Genomic DNA, 12697 nt, shown 5'->3' with positions numbered 1-12697 from the left:
AATTTACTGACATTTGTACAGTGAGAGAAGGGAGCATCAGTCTGAACACAACATCTTGACCTGTAACCTGCCCTAGTCATGCTTAGCTATGTAGCTTTTTTAAAAAGGTGCTCTTGGTATCATTAATCTGATATAGCAGCAACTGCTAGTAATTAATGAAAAGGCTTTATACATTTTGTCTTGTAATTGTTCTGTGAGGAAAGAAATTGAAATTCCATGATTCAGGAAAACCAGACCATTTAGTTTTGCACTTAATTCCATCAAACCCCCTTAATTTCATTAGTTCATCTGAAAATGTGAAATGACATTATTATGTCTTTTAACATGCAGTTGCTTTTTAAATGTAATTACATGGCGGTAAAATGACAAGTGGACCTTCCTAACAAAATTATAGACCTTACAGGGCACCGATCCTGTCGTGACAGTAATGGTTTATGGTATCTTTGTTTTATAGGACTTTGGAAGGAAGAGGGTTCTTTGTGTTGGAGGATTTGGAAAATCAAGGCCTTTACTTACTGTACGTCTAATGGCTTTGATCACAAGAGCCTGGGTGTGTTTGTGACTAATGTTTTAGATGATCTGACGTCATTGGACAGTTGACAAAATCTGACTCGAAACAGGTTCATATTGGTTACAGTGTGTTTACCTTCGGAGCATGGAGAACTAGGTCCACATTTTTTTTTGTATTCAAAATCTTTTCAGTGGATTTGGAAAAATAAGATCACAGCTCATTTAATCCTGCAGATTGTTTCCCAGCATGGCATTTATTGATACAGGCATTTTCATCTGCTGAACATGCAAAGTCAAACTCATAAATATATGTAGCAAGAAGACAACCTCTGAGAAAAGAGTTCAGCCACTTCATGCTTCATTAATTGTTAGACAGCATCGCTGTAATGGCAGTCATTTGCAAAGAGTTAGAAAAGTGACCAGACAGCAAGCAGCCATTGGGATGGTTTGTTGTGACCTAATGAGCTAACAAGCTAATGAACCCACTGAGGTTACCTGTTTAGTTTCCCCTGAACAATGTCTTTCTTTGGTCACTTCCTTTTTACTTCAGCTTTGTATGTGAACTTCGTTGTTACAGTCCTGCTAATCGGCAGCGTTTAACAAAGTTTCCTATAGATTCTCAGTACTTACCTTGTGTTAACAGTGAACTATTATGCCTTCGTTAATGGATTTGATTTGTCCTCACGTGTGAGATGTCCACTTAGCTCTGGAATGCATAGAATGCTTTGCAAGTTTATGGCGAGGAATTTATTTAATGCTGGGAAAAAAGATGTGAACTTCGGGGATCGGCTACGGTCATGCTTCAAGTCAGAGCATTTGCCAGCTCACCAGCACATCTGCGACAAATACATACGTTTGCGTGTTATGTATTTAGTTGTCGGGATGTATGTATGTATTTAGTTGCCAGGATGAGTCTGTATGAATGTGCTTGTGTTTTTGCCTGTGCGCATGTTTGTGTTTTGCACACTCATGCCTCATCAACATCCCGTCTGAGGCCCATCTGGTTTGCTTTGAAGAGGCTCGTGGAGCTGCAGTGGCCAGGGCTTTAAGGCAGGGCTGGGCCAGCAGCGGTTCCTCCTCACTTACACATAAATCCACGGTGTGAGGCCTGCTGCCAGAAACAGTATAGACCGACCCTCATGGCCACTTCCCAAACCACCCAAGCTCATACTCCACTTTCTCTCTTCTATTGCCCTTGAAATGGGGCCTGCTCTAAATATTATCTCCCCCTGTGCTTTATCCCTCAGTTTATCCCTAAGTCGGCAGAGAGAAGAAAGAAGCCGTAGGGCTGAGTCACTTTTTCCCCTCTCTCCTCCTCTCTCCAAAACCACAGGCAGCGGCAGCGGCTTCCTGGAGATGAGCGCTTTTGTCTGTTGTGTGACCGCTGTGGCTTTAGGCAGATCCTCCTCTGGTGAGGTAATGCACAGGCTAGATGAGGAGGCAGAGTGAGAAAGGACGGGGGGTGAGGGAAGAGAGCCGCCCCAGGATGGATCTATATTCTAACTTCTGGTTTATCCTGGGAATGGTTTTCTTTAGGGATGCGTGCTTTTTTTCAGCCACGCCCTGCTTCACATGCAGGCTGCTGCACACATTCACACCTCCTTAGAACCGGCTGGTATGACCAATTACCAATTGGTGCCTGCTGTGCAGCTCCACCGCATCATCTGTAGGTGAGCTTCTCTGCAGCAGGGTAGGGCGAACAAACAATTACTCTTTTATACTTCAACATTTGTCTGGTGATCTTGTTTTCCAACAAGCAGTGGTTTAAAGAGAAGCATTTCACCTCGTTTGGACAGTTAACAGAGAGAGGGGGTGAAACGTAACCGAGGTCGTCTGATGGAATTGAGTTTGAGGAGGTTTTTGGATGAATTATTCAATTGAGCCAGAGGAAGAACAGTAGACAGTATTGGCAGGTGAGAAGACAAGAAGGGAGCACATCCCTGTTTCTTGTTGTTCATAGTGGTTAGTACCTCCATAGTAACTTTCCTGGAGTCAAATCTCAAAACACGTCTGAAGTCTAATTTGATGTTACTTCCAAGAGACGATATCTGACCGGTCTCAGGACATTCATTATGCAAAGTTGCCAGCATATTTTGAGTATATGCATCTAGTGTTTCTTTGTAAGGTCACAGTTGTCTTGAAATGTGAAATGGTCTTTAAAGGTAATCCAGAGTTCTGTTAACAGGACATATGTCCTCTTCTCACATAACAGTTCTTGCTGATGTATTAACCTTTTGGTGAAGAGTGGCTGCCGACTACGGTGCTGGTGCTGCGGGAAAAAGCAAATGACACAAATCTCAGGCCAAGCGAAGGACTTGGCAGCAGAGGGAACTGTAGTATGAAGATGAATGGGGGAATTGTTGAGGAGAAGTGAAACTAAACATGTTTCTTTCTTACAGCAGTGCAGGCATGAGCACTATTTTTTTTCAAGAAAGTTAGTTAATGAAATTCCAAATTCTTGAGCTTATTTCTGAATGCCACCTTTTAGTTACAATAATCAATATTTCAACAATCTGCCATTAAATAAAATATCTGATATTTGACATCAGTTTTACAACATTTCAACATTTCTGAATGTTCGACACTTAAACTGTTATGAAGTTACTCTATTCCTTAAATTTCTGTTGTTATTTAAAGATGTCTTCATAGGTTGAAAAAAAAAAGTGTAAAAGGTTTTATTCTAAGAAATTCAGGTTCTTAGAACAGTTTCCACTCTGTTTCACAACTGGCAATAAAAAGTTGGACAGAAACCCAGATTGTGTGCACACACTGTCTTCCCACATGTATGTGCTCGTCTTTTTCCTGATTTCTTTGTGTTACATCTGTAATCTGCTCAAAGTTCAGGCGTTCACTTGAAGGAATGCCACCAGACCCGCTGACTTTAAGAAGAATAGTTGCTTTACATTTTAACCGTCATGGGTCGTGGAGGTCAGGGTCAGGTTCAGTCTCAGCTGTTGTGCTACAGGGGACACCACCTGGTCCCTAAATCCTGGGGATCCAGCATATTTTTCTCTGCAGACAATATACTTCTTCACCTTTTTACATTCTTCAACAGGCTGTAGCTGGAAAACTTATTTTCAGCTGTTTGACTTCCTTCACCAGTTAATTACATTTTGAAATAGCTTGTGTTTGAATGCAGTGTTGCCTGTGTATGTCGAAAGAAGGAAGGTCATCTGATAGTGTTTCTGCTGCAATGCTGGCACCTGTTTCTAAGATACTTGTGGCAGCTTCCTTTTTGTGAACGCTGTTTTACTGACCCTGAGTGTAGCTCTCTGCAAAACAACAACACCAACAACATTGCATCCTCATAATTACAGTATTCCCATTACAGTAAAAATCCTGCATCTCATTTTAAAGATGCCATCAGCCAAAATTAACTGGTCTTAATGGCTGCTGATTGCATTCCTACAGTGGCCAACCCCCTCCTCCATTTTTAGTGATCTGATCGTTTAAGTACATGCTAGCATAATTGAAGTGTCTTCCTTGATTAGATTTGCACCAGCTTTTAACAAAGCCTGCTCGAACTTAATCCAATGAGGTCCATTGTAGGGAGAGTAGAGGGATGACATTGCTCCTGGTTAACTTCAAAATCAACCAAGCCATAGAGCAATTAGAAGCAACACTGATAAAGAGATTGGACAACTAAAACTAATGACACAATGCGTAAAAGTGGTCAGTTGAGCAGTAATCCATATAGTAAAGTGTTTTTACTTTATGCTGTTCAAAAATGGTCTTAAAATGTGATTTTTTTTTATAATTTTGAGTTGTTTGACATGAGGGAATCATCTTTTCTTTCAAAAATTAATGACACATGAATCCTGTTAATGTTTATTTAGTTTATCTAGCAGGGGCCTGTTCAGACTTAAACTGTCATATCTAAAGAGTTCAGGTCACTTCTACTCTGAAGTCCTACAGCAGTGCTCTTTCATCTGCTGTTCACCAAATGCACCAAAATTAGCCTTGCTGATACTGGTGTCGTGCATGTTGATGTCTTGCAGTTTGTACACATTTACAGACGCATCCTGCACTCGGCGGCTCTGACCCACTGGGACTGGAACGAGCAGTCCAGCCGGGTGCAGAATGTTGGCTTTGGCTACAGCCTCTGGTGACACCTGCCACTCCATAATCAGAGTTAGAGTCGAAACCTGTGCCTTCCCTGTGGCAGTGTGTCACACACCCAATCCTCTAATCTTCTCCTTTGTTTTCTGTCACCATTGATTAGTCATGTACCAGGAGTCTGCCAGAGGAAAGTGTGTGTGAAGATACTTGCCCATGTTTGACATGTTACACTTATCATCAGTGTAACAGTAGTATACATTTAAGAGTCAGTTTATTGAGTGTGATTTTTGAATGTGTCTAAAAATACACAGACCCCAGCTTCCAAATGATTAATCAACAATAATTATCAGACTGATCAAAAACTATACTAGGCCCAGGTATTTTGCAGAAGGTGAATGTTTGCTATTGTAACTTTCAAAATTTGGTTGGTGGTTGATTTTTATATCTTAAATTATGGTTTTTGTTGAAGGATGCCATGCTTCTCTGGTTGAAGTTGTTTAGTGACCAAAGGGTTAAGAAAAAGTTGAGGAAATGACACTATAAACAGCAAAATGCTTAGAAGAAAGCAGCTTCTATTAGTTCTTAGAAGATGATCTTTGTTACTCTTTGACATTAGATTAGATCAAACTGATCTCTTGTCTGAGAAGATCAGAAAAGGAGGTGTTTTGATTGGTCCAAGACTCTGCGTGTAAACCCTCACCTATTCATAACAATACATTTTCACTATAAATAAGCCTGAACAAGTTGGGGCACACCTGTTCAAGCTGTAACTAATACAGAACCATTCCTAAAGTTTCCTTGAGGCTTAATGATTAGGCCCATAAGGTGCTAGTGGATGCTCAGGCATGCTGGTGTGTTCGAGAGAAAGACTTAAAGACAAGAAAAAACGACAGAAACAAATGATTTTGGATGCAGGCCCAGTTTGTGAAAGGACCATTTTGGAAATCAAAAGCTGTTGATTGCAGTGTCAGGATGTTTTTGCAGTGCATTTTTGATGTTAATGTAATTTATTGAACTCAGTCATACAGTTCTGGCAGAACAGGAATTGTAGCTTGGAAAATGATGAACTTGCATGCATATGGCACACTAAGCATTACTTTTTGACATGACAGATACACCACCTTATCTGCTTCCTCTGTTTACAGGTGATTGTTGACAATAGGCGATATGCAGTGCGATAAATGCCTTTGATTTACAGGGGAAACAATGCTGTATTATGCGAGCCAGGGACACTTAGGTCTGGAGTGCCTGTGATATGAACACAGGCCAAATTTATGTGTGCATGTTTAAGAGGACAAGCAGTTCCGGAGTATGTTTGTTAAAGCCTTTGGATGAGGATCCAAAATGCTTGGCTGTCTTTCAAATGCTGGATCACTCACTGATAATAGAGATTTTGATGCTGCTGCCAGTTTGTCGTTATTAAAAGATACATGTTTAGATATGCAATGAGAACTGCTGCACGCAGCCATTGCTAGAAAAAAAAATCTTTTATGTGGAAAAGCAAATGATTTATTATCTGGATGCTATTAATTTAACCTATGGAGCCTTACTCAATAATTAATGTCTATTGGCATATGACCCTATATGCCATACAGTAAACAGCATGTCTCATAACTATGTATGAGCTCTTCTAGTCAGCTAATATATGGCTAAAAGGCCCAGAGACAAGCCCTGGGTCTTAATAAATCAGCCATATCTAATGAACCCCCTAATTGTGATTTACAGCCTGCAAGTGCAGCGCTGTGATGGAGAGAGAAATGGCTGAAAAGAGAGTGAGAGAGCAATCAGAGGACAAGAAGTCCAGTGGCGCACCAGGCAAAAAAAAGAAATGCTGCTTTATTAAACAGGCTGCTCCCTTCAAGCAACTGTGAAATTCTTGCAGGAGTCTCATGAGACGTTTGTCCAGAGATGATATTTAATGCAATAAAAACCAGAACCGCTGGACAAGTAACACTCACTGTTCCACCAGCAACAGAGAGAACGAGTGGAGACATTGACACATTCATCTAATCTACACGTTGCAGTTCCTTTTTTGTTATGTGAATTCTTTTTCAGTGGAGCTAGTGCTATTATTTCTGTTGTTTGGAAATTAGTTTGTTTTCGTATGTGGGGCTAATAGGGTTAATTTAATTAATCAAACTGAGCAGAAAAATTGAAATACATTGGTATGAAAGGTTTATTGCCTGTGTCACAAATAAAATGGCAGACTTTCTAAGGCTGGTATTAGTCATGATGAACTAAACAACTCCATGTGAGTCTTGAATATGCGCTCTGACTCAAACGTTTTAGTCCATAACGGCTGCTGTGATTGGATGATTAACATCTATGTGGTCTGAAGGGAGGCCTTGTGCACCGGGCCGGTAAAGAAAAATGAATACCTTGTCTGATATGGAGACACCTCTCCACACTGTGACTGTATGTCTGTGTAGTTCTATATTTCTGCTTTACGTCTGTTTATTGAATATCACTTGTCCATGGTATATATCAAATACGGTAACTGTTTCCCACAGTACACACATGGAGCTAAACTCACTCGCATAATACACACTCTGTAACGCATGGCTTCAGCCAGACCAGAGGACATGCTGCAGAAAGGATTAGTCTGGACTGTGACAGCTTGACATGCCGAGGGACACTGACATGCCTCCAACAAACACAACTGCTCCTGGAGAGGAGTTTCAGCATCTCTACTAGACTTTGTCCAGTAGAGATGTCACTATGTGACGGGGGTTTGAGAGCAGATAAACTTCACTTCTATCTTATATTGTCATTAAAACAAACCAAAAGTGACAGCAGATGAGAAATAAAAGGTATTATTCTTGATATATAGTGTGTGTGTGTATATATATATATAAATATATATATATATATATATATATATATATACTCAGATTTATTTGTTATTGATTGGATGTTGTCTTTTGTCTATTGTAGCTAGTTTAGTCCGACATGAGTAACTTTTATTGCAGCACAAAAGAAAAGCAACAAAAATAATGTGAAAATTGACCAATGAATGAAAAAAAGAAAAACACGGAAGTTGTCAAAAAGCAATAGTACAAATTGTTCTGTGTATGTGGCAGAGTTATACACTCAGTAGAAATGAAACCCTGCATTCTGAGCACAGATGACTTCACATCTGTACACATTATGCATTCAGGCTGGTCAATAATTGAAGAAAATTATGTTGTTTATTGACCAACCAAAAGTAGCAAGCCTCTGAATAATGTAGCCATTTCATGCTAACAAAGCTGAGGAAATCCTCAAAGCTGTTTCTCAGATAGGGAACAAAGCATATAGAGAAGCAACTGGGATTACAATGGGGGCATTTAGTGAAACGAGTTGTCAATCCTAATCTGGGATTAGCCGGATTTCATGCCTCCTGGGCGCTCTAAAAGCCACTTGTTTGGAAGCTCCTGCAGATGATGTTGGAGCGCCTTGTTTGATTCTAATTCATTTGTTCACTTAACGCTTTTAATGATTCTTTTATTTACAAAGATATTTCACCATTCAAATGTCTTCATAATGATAGATTAATTTAATCTCACCAAAATAAAGTTGTACATTTATTTCTTCTGTTTTTCCTGGTTCTCTTTCGGATTGTAGTGGGAACATGTGAGTGGTCAATGGAAACTTTGCTTTTATTCTCCAATACTGAAACTGAAAGAAATGCCATATAATTGTTCTTTACTTTTGCGTTTAGAAAACTTTGCCCTTCTGTGCCTTCATGTCATCTCAGATCAGCATTCCCTGAATTAGAAATGAAGTGGGGACAGACAAATGCAGTAAATTAACAATGCTGAAACATGGTTGTCTGGTGATTGTTCTCAGGCCCATGAGTCCTGTAATGACTTACTGAAGCTCACATTTTTTCCTTTGCTAGCCTCAGGGCTAATGCAGTCACTTTGAAAAATGTGAGAGGGCAGCTGTTGTTTTGCCACAGGCTTCTATCATGACTTTCTATTGTTACTGTCACCCTGAAATAGACTTTACTGCCAATGATATGTTTGAAATTTAACCCTTTGGAAAGGGATCCTGCTTTCGTTGCTTAATCGGTTTAATTTATTTGATCTAAAGTATAGTACCAACTTGTTTGCATTCCTTGGGTGCTTTCTAAAAAGATCCACTTTTTAATGAAATCTTTTCATATTTAAAAGGATTGTTTCAAAAATAAACTTAATATCCTCCTTTCTTGAAAAAGGGTATCGATAGTTTCATCTAAAGTAAAGTAAATCTTTAGATCAGATTTTCCTTTGTTTACAGTATATGTACACTATATAGAGATGTCAAACTGGATTAAAAGTTGTGTAACATGCTTGTTTGCACATCAAAGTGGCATTATGCTTATTCATTATCATTAGGAGAGGTCAAAGGTAACTGGTGTAATAATAGGGATAGTGGCTTTTAGTGAGAAGACAGGTGGCTCTTCTGTACTGCATCAGCTCCTGCTGACAAACAGGGTATTAGCTCCTGTAAGGTGTTTGCTAAATGGCAAGCTGTATGTGCCTTAAGCTGATATAGATCACAGGTAAAGAGAGGTGAGGGGAAAGAGAAAAGATAGACACTAGGACAGCCGAGCGTCACTGTAGATATTTAAAAGAAGAAAGAGGACAGGTAAAAAATGACATTGTGGTTTACATGGCAGGTTTACAAGGCACAGGCAGGGGATGACCCAAATGCAGACTCGCAGGCAGGTATCAAATCAAGCGGTTTTTCCAAAAAGGGGCAGAAAAAAATTAAAAGTCCAAGGAAGAGTCAGGATAAACAGACTGGAAACAGGGCTGGACCTCTACGGACTGTATGGATCTGGCAGGTTTAACCTGCAGGAGAACTGATGAGGAAACAGGTGTGTGGTGGGTTGGGAAGGTCAGGTGACTGTGAATGGAGGCAGAGTTCAAGGGAATCTGGTGGCTAGATGAAGTATGGCATCAGCCAGGGTCAGAAGGGCCAAAACACAAACAGGATTGAGACAGAAATTGTGACGACTGGTGAAGGTAAGATAAAGCTGTCATGATTGATTTTTATGTCGAGAGAGCTGCAGGAACTGACCCAAAAATTAACCTACAGACTCCAAATCTCTTAGATAGAAAAATGATTTATATATTGCAAGTGATCTGTGATGAAAGAAGGTTATAAAATTTTAAAACAGAACAAAATCATAGGCGAATGTCTTGCATATGGTAGAGGCTCAAGAGTTTTGATTGTGGCTGTGGATTAATATGCAGTCAAAAGATTAGGACCTCAGTTTATTCTGCTTTTGTTGATGGAAGGTTTTAATTATAGAGGATTGTACATCATCAGTGCACTTAGATAAGAAGGTAACACTGCATAGACCAGTAGGTTTCAGTGGCATGTATAGTTTGGTGTCATCTGCGTATGAATAGCAGAAGATTATATTTTCTGACATAAACCTTAAAGAACGCATGGAGGCTAAAACATTTTGGACTCTTCAGTTCACTATCGATTTATAGATTGTTTTAGTTGCCAACATACAAACATGTCGGGTGCTGCTTTAATCGTTTGTTTCTATTAAGTACTGTTCTCAGTCTGCTGTGTTATAGGCAGAACGTGTCTGTTTATATAATTGCATACCAATCTGGACAATGTGGTCTACTTTAAGGACTAAGAGACAAAATGTCCACACTGACTGGGGCTCCTAACTACCGTGTGGGCGGGAGGTAGCAGACAAAGTCCTTTTGAGCCACTGAGTGTTGACATTGGTCTTCAATGGTTTCTTCAGTGGTTTACTCTGTATCATTGCCATGAAGTAGATAAATGTATATGTGTACTGTATTTGTGTTAGCTAGGGGTGTGTTCACATGCCAGGAAAAATAACAAGCACAAGGGAGGGTGTTGGTCAATAAGGCCACTTCTGGATTTCGGGGGTCTGCGGTTTTGGTCTGGCATCACCAAAGTACAGAGCCTGAACACAGAGACCCAGCATAGTGGTGTGTGTTTACGCCCACTGTACAAATAACGCATTCATCATTTTATGAGTGTTCCATCATTGACTTTGATTAAGATTTTCCATCAGTAGGACTAATGGAGACATCAGACCTCCAGGTGTCCATCTGATGAGAGACAAAATCCTTAAATTGCAAAGTCTGTCCATGTTTGTGAACGTTGACTATTCTGCGTGTGCTGTATAAAATAAATGTATCCCCACATTTCCCCGGTACAGTACAACGAGGATGTTGTTGCAATTTTATATTGACATTCATTTCAAACCAAAATATTTTGTATTTCCCTCAAAACCGTTGCTTGCATTAAAGGACCTCTCACTATTAACTTAAAGCAATTACTTGTAGCATTTTTAGGATGAAACTATTTGTATTCACATAATGAAATGCACATAAAGCTGTTCAAAAATGTTTGCAATAGAACATTTAATTTCACTGGTTAATTTGAAAAATACCTCCTACCTCCTACTCTGCTAAATGCCGCTCTGGCCAATTTTCTCTGTGCCTTGTGGCTGTAAATGCTTTCTGGCAAGGTAAATAATTGGATCTCTTGAGTTTAATATACTGATGATCACATTAAAACTTCTGTTTACCTGGGAATCATGCAAGGATTTGCTTTTGACAGCTGATTGATGAACATGCTATTCGGACTCAACCATTGTGCACAGCATCCGCCTTCTGCTAGCCACCCTTCATTGTTTCACATAAGTCATGAATAGGTCAGGGAATATCCACATGCCATGAGCACCTACTACTTCAAAACTGAGCAGCTACTCGTAGCTCCAAACCGACAGAGCTGCTCTGACAGTGAAGTCCATATTAATGTGGTGGAATTTCAGAAAACAAAACTGCTTTTCTTGCTGTTACAGCAGTGACCAAGTGACCAACCGGGCTGGTTTAGGGGCAATTGGCCCTAATATTTCACATTTCTATTTTGGGTTACAGAGCCAAGATGAGGAAATCGCTGGGAGAAAACAGGGCAGTGTGTGTGTGTGTGTGTGTGTGTGTGTTCACATTCCACATGTCTGACCTATGACAGTGCCCTCTGTTTGCAGCACTCTGTAATGATCTTATGAGAATCCAGACAGACGCAAGATTTAGAAGCCGAGAGAGTCGTTCTTACACAAGGTCTATTCTCTTCAAGCCTTTTTTTTTCGTTTATTTATCCAGGGAAAGTAACTGAGCACCCGGTTTTTTTTTTTTTTTGTTTTTGTTTTTTTAGCAACGTCCTCCTGTTCATTCACGCCTGGGAGTTGCCCAGTACAACCACAGACTTCTACTGATGACCACTGAACAAATTTTCTGCAGCAATTAGATTTGAAAGAAGTGGGCTTTTAGGAGGCAGGGAGTCTAATAATAGATGCTATCAAATTGCATCATGGTAAGTGTAGGATCAAGCATTTTTGTAGCTCTAACTTCGGCTCTGACAAATGTTGGGGATATCTTGGCTTCTGATGCTTCGATTTTGGTACATTTTTTAGTCTGTCACCTTTTAGTTCTTCAACTAGATGAAGCGCAAAATTAAATTGTTTTTGTGGGTGTTTCATTTCAGCTGGTTATAAAAAGCACTGTAAGAGCAATTGCTGATTCCTGGCATGATGGTACTACGGCATCATGACTAAGAAAACACTGATGTGGCAGGTTTGCTGCTGTACTAATACGCAGGTTTTAATCAACAGATAAACAGTTCCAAGGAGAGTCCTGCATTTTCTTTTTCCACCAGTGTTTCTCTCGTCTGCTTCTCTGTCTCACTTTCTCTTTGCTGTTTCCCCACTTCCTCAGTTCTGCTGGGACCGCTGGAGATTTTACACCCAATTGGTCGAGTCGCAGGCCTTTGTCGGAGTCTTCTTGCTCCACAAGTGGCAGAAGGGACCTGAGTTGTGAATGGCGCTTTGTGTACTGTTTTTCTAAGAGGGGGCCCTCTCTCTCCTGCTCTCATCTGTCACAGGTCCCTCTCCGTCCATGCTCCACAATGCCCGATTGTTTCTGCCAAGTCGCCAGGTTCCAGGCCAGATCTGAACAACACTTTCCTGCCAAATTCCGACCCCTGTTTTCGTTTTTCTTCTACTCACAAAGGGATTCTAAGTTACTGTCCATGTTTTAGAAGGGGACGTACCTTAGCTGTCCACTAGCAACAGTTTGTTTGTTGAATGTGTGTGAGCTAAAGGCTG

At 40.2% G+C, this 12697-nt stretch overlaps 1 protein-coding gene across 5 annotated transcripts in view; it reads left to right on the top strand.

Annotated features, from left to right (window-relative positions):
- Positions 1-12697, top strand: part of LOC113132476 (transcription factor SOX-6-like) — a 96458-nt gene that overhangs the window by 16990 nt on the left and 66771 nt on the right. The gene's annotated exons all lie outside the window — the stretch shown is intronic.

Source organism: Mastacembelus armatus, chromosome 6 (genome assembly GCF_900324485.2).
Source record: "Mastacembelus armatus chromosome 6, fMasArm1.2, whole genome shotgun sequence".
Lineage (NCBI taxonomy): Eukaryota > Metazoa > Chordata > Actinopteri > Synbranchiformes > Mastacembelidae > Mastacembelus > Mastacembelus armatus.
The sequence above is the reverse complement of the archived record's forward strand: the minus strand, read 5'-3'. Positions and strand labels throughout refer to the sequence as shown.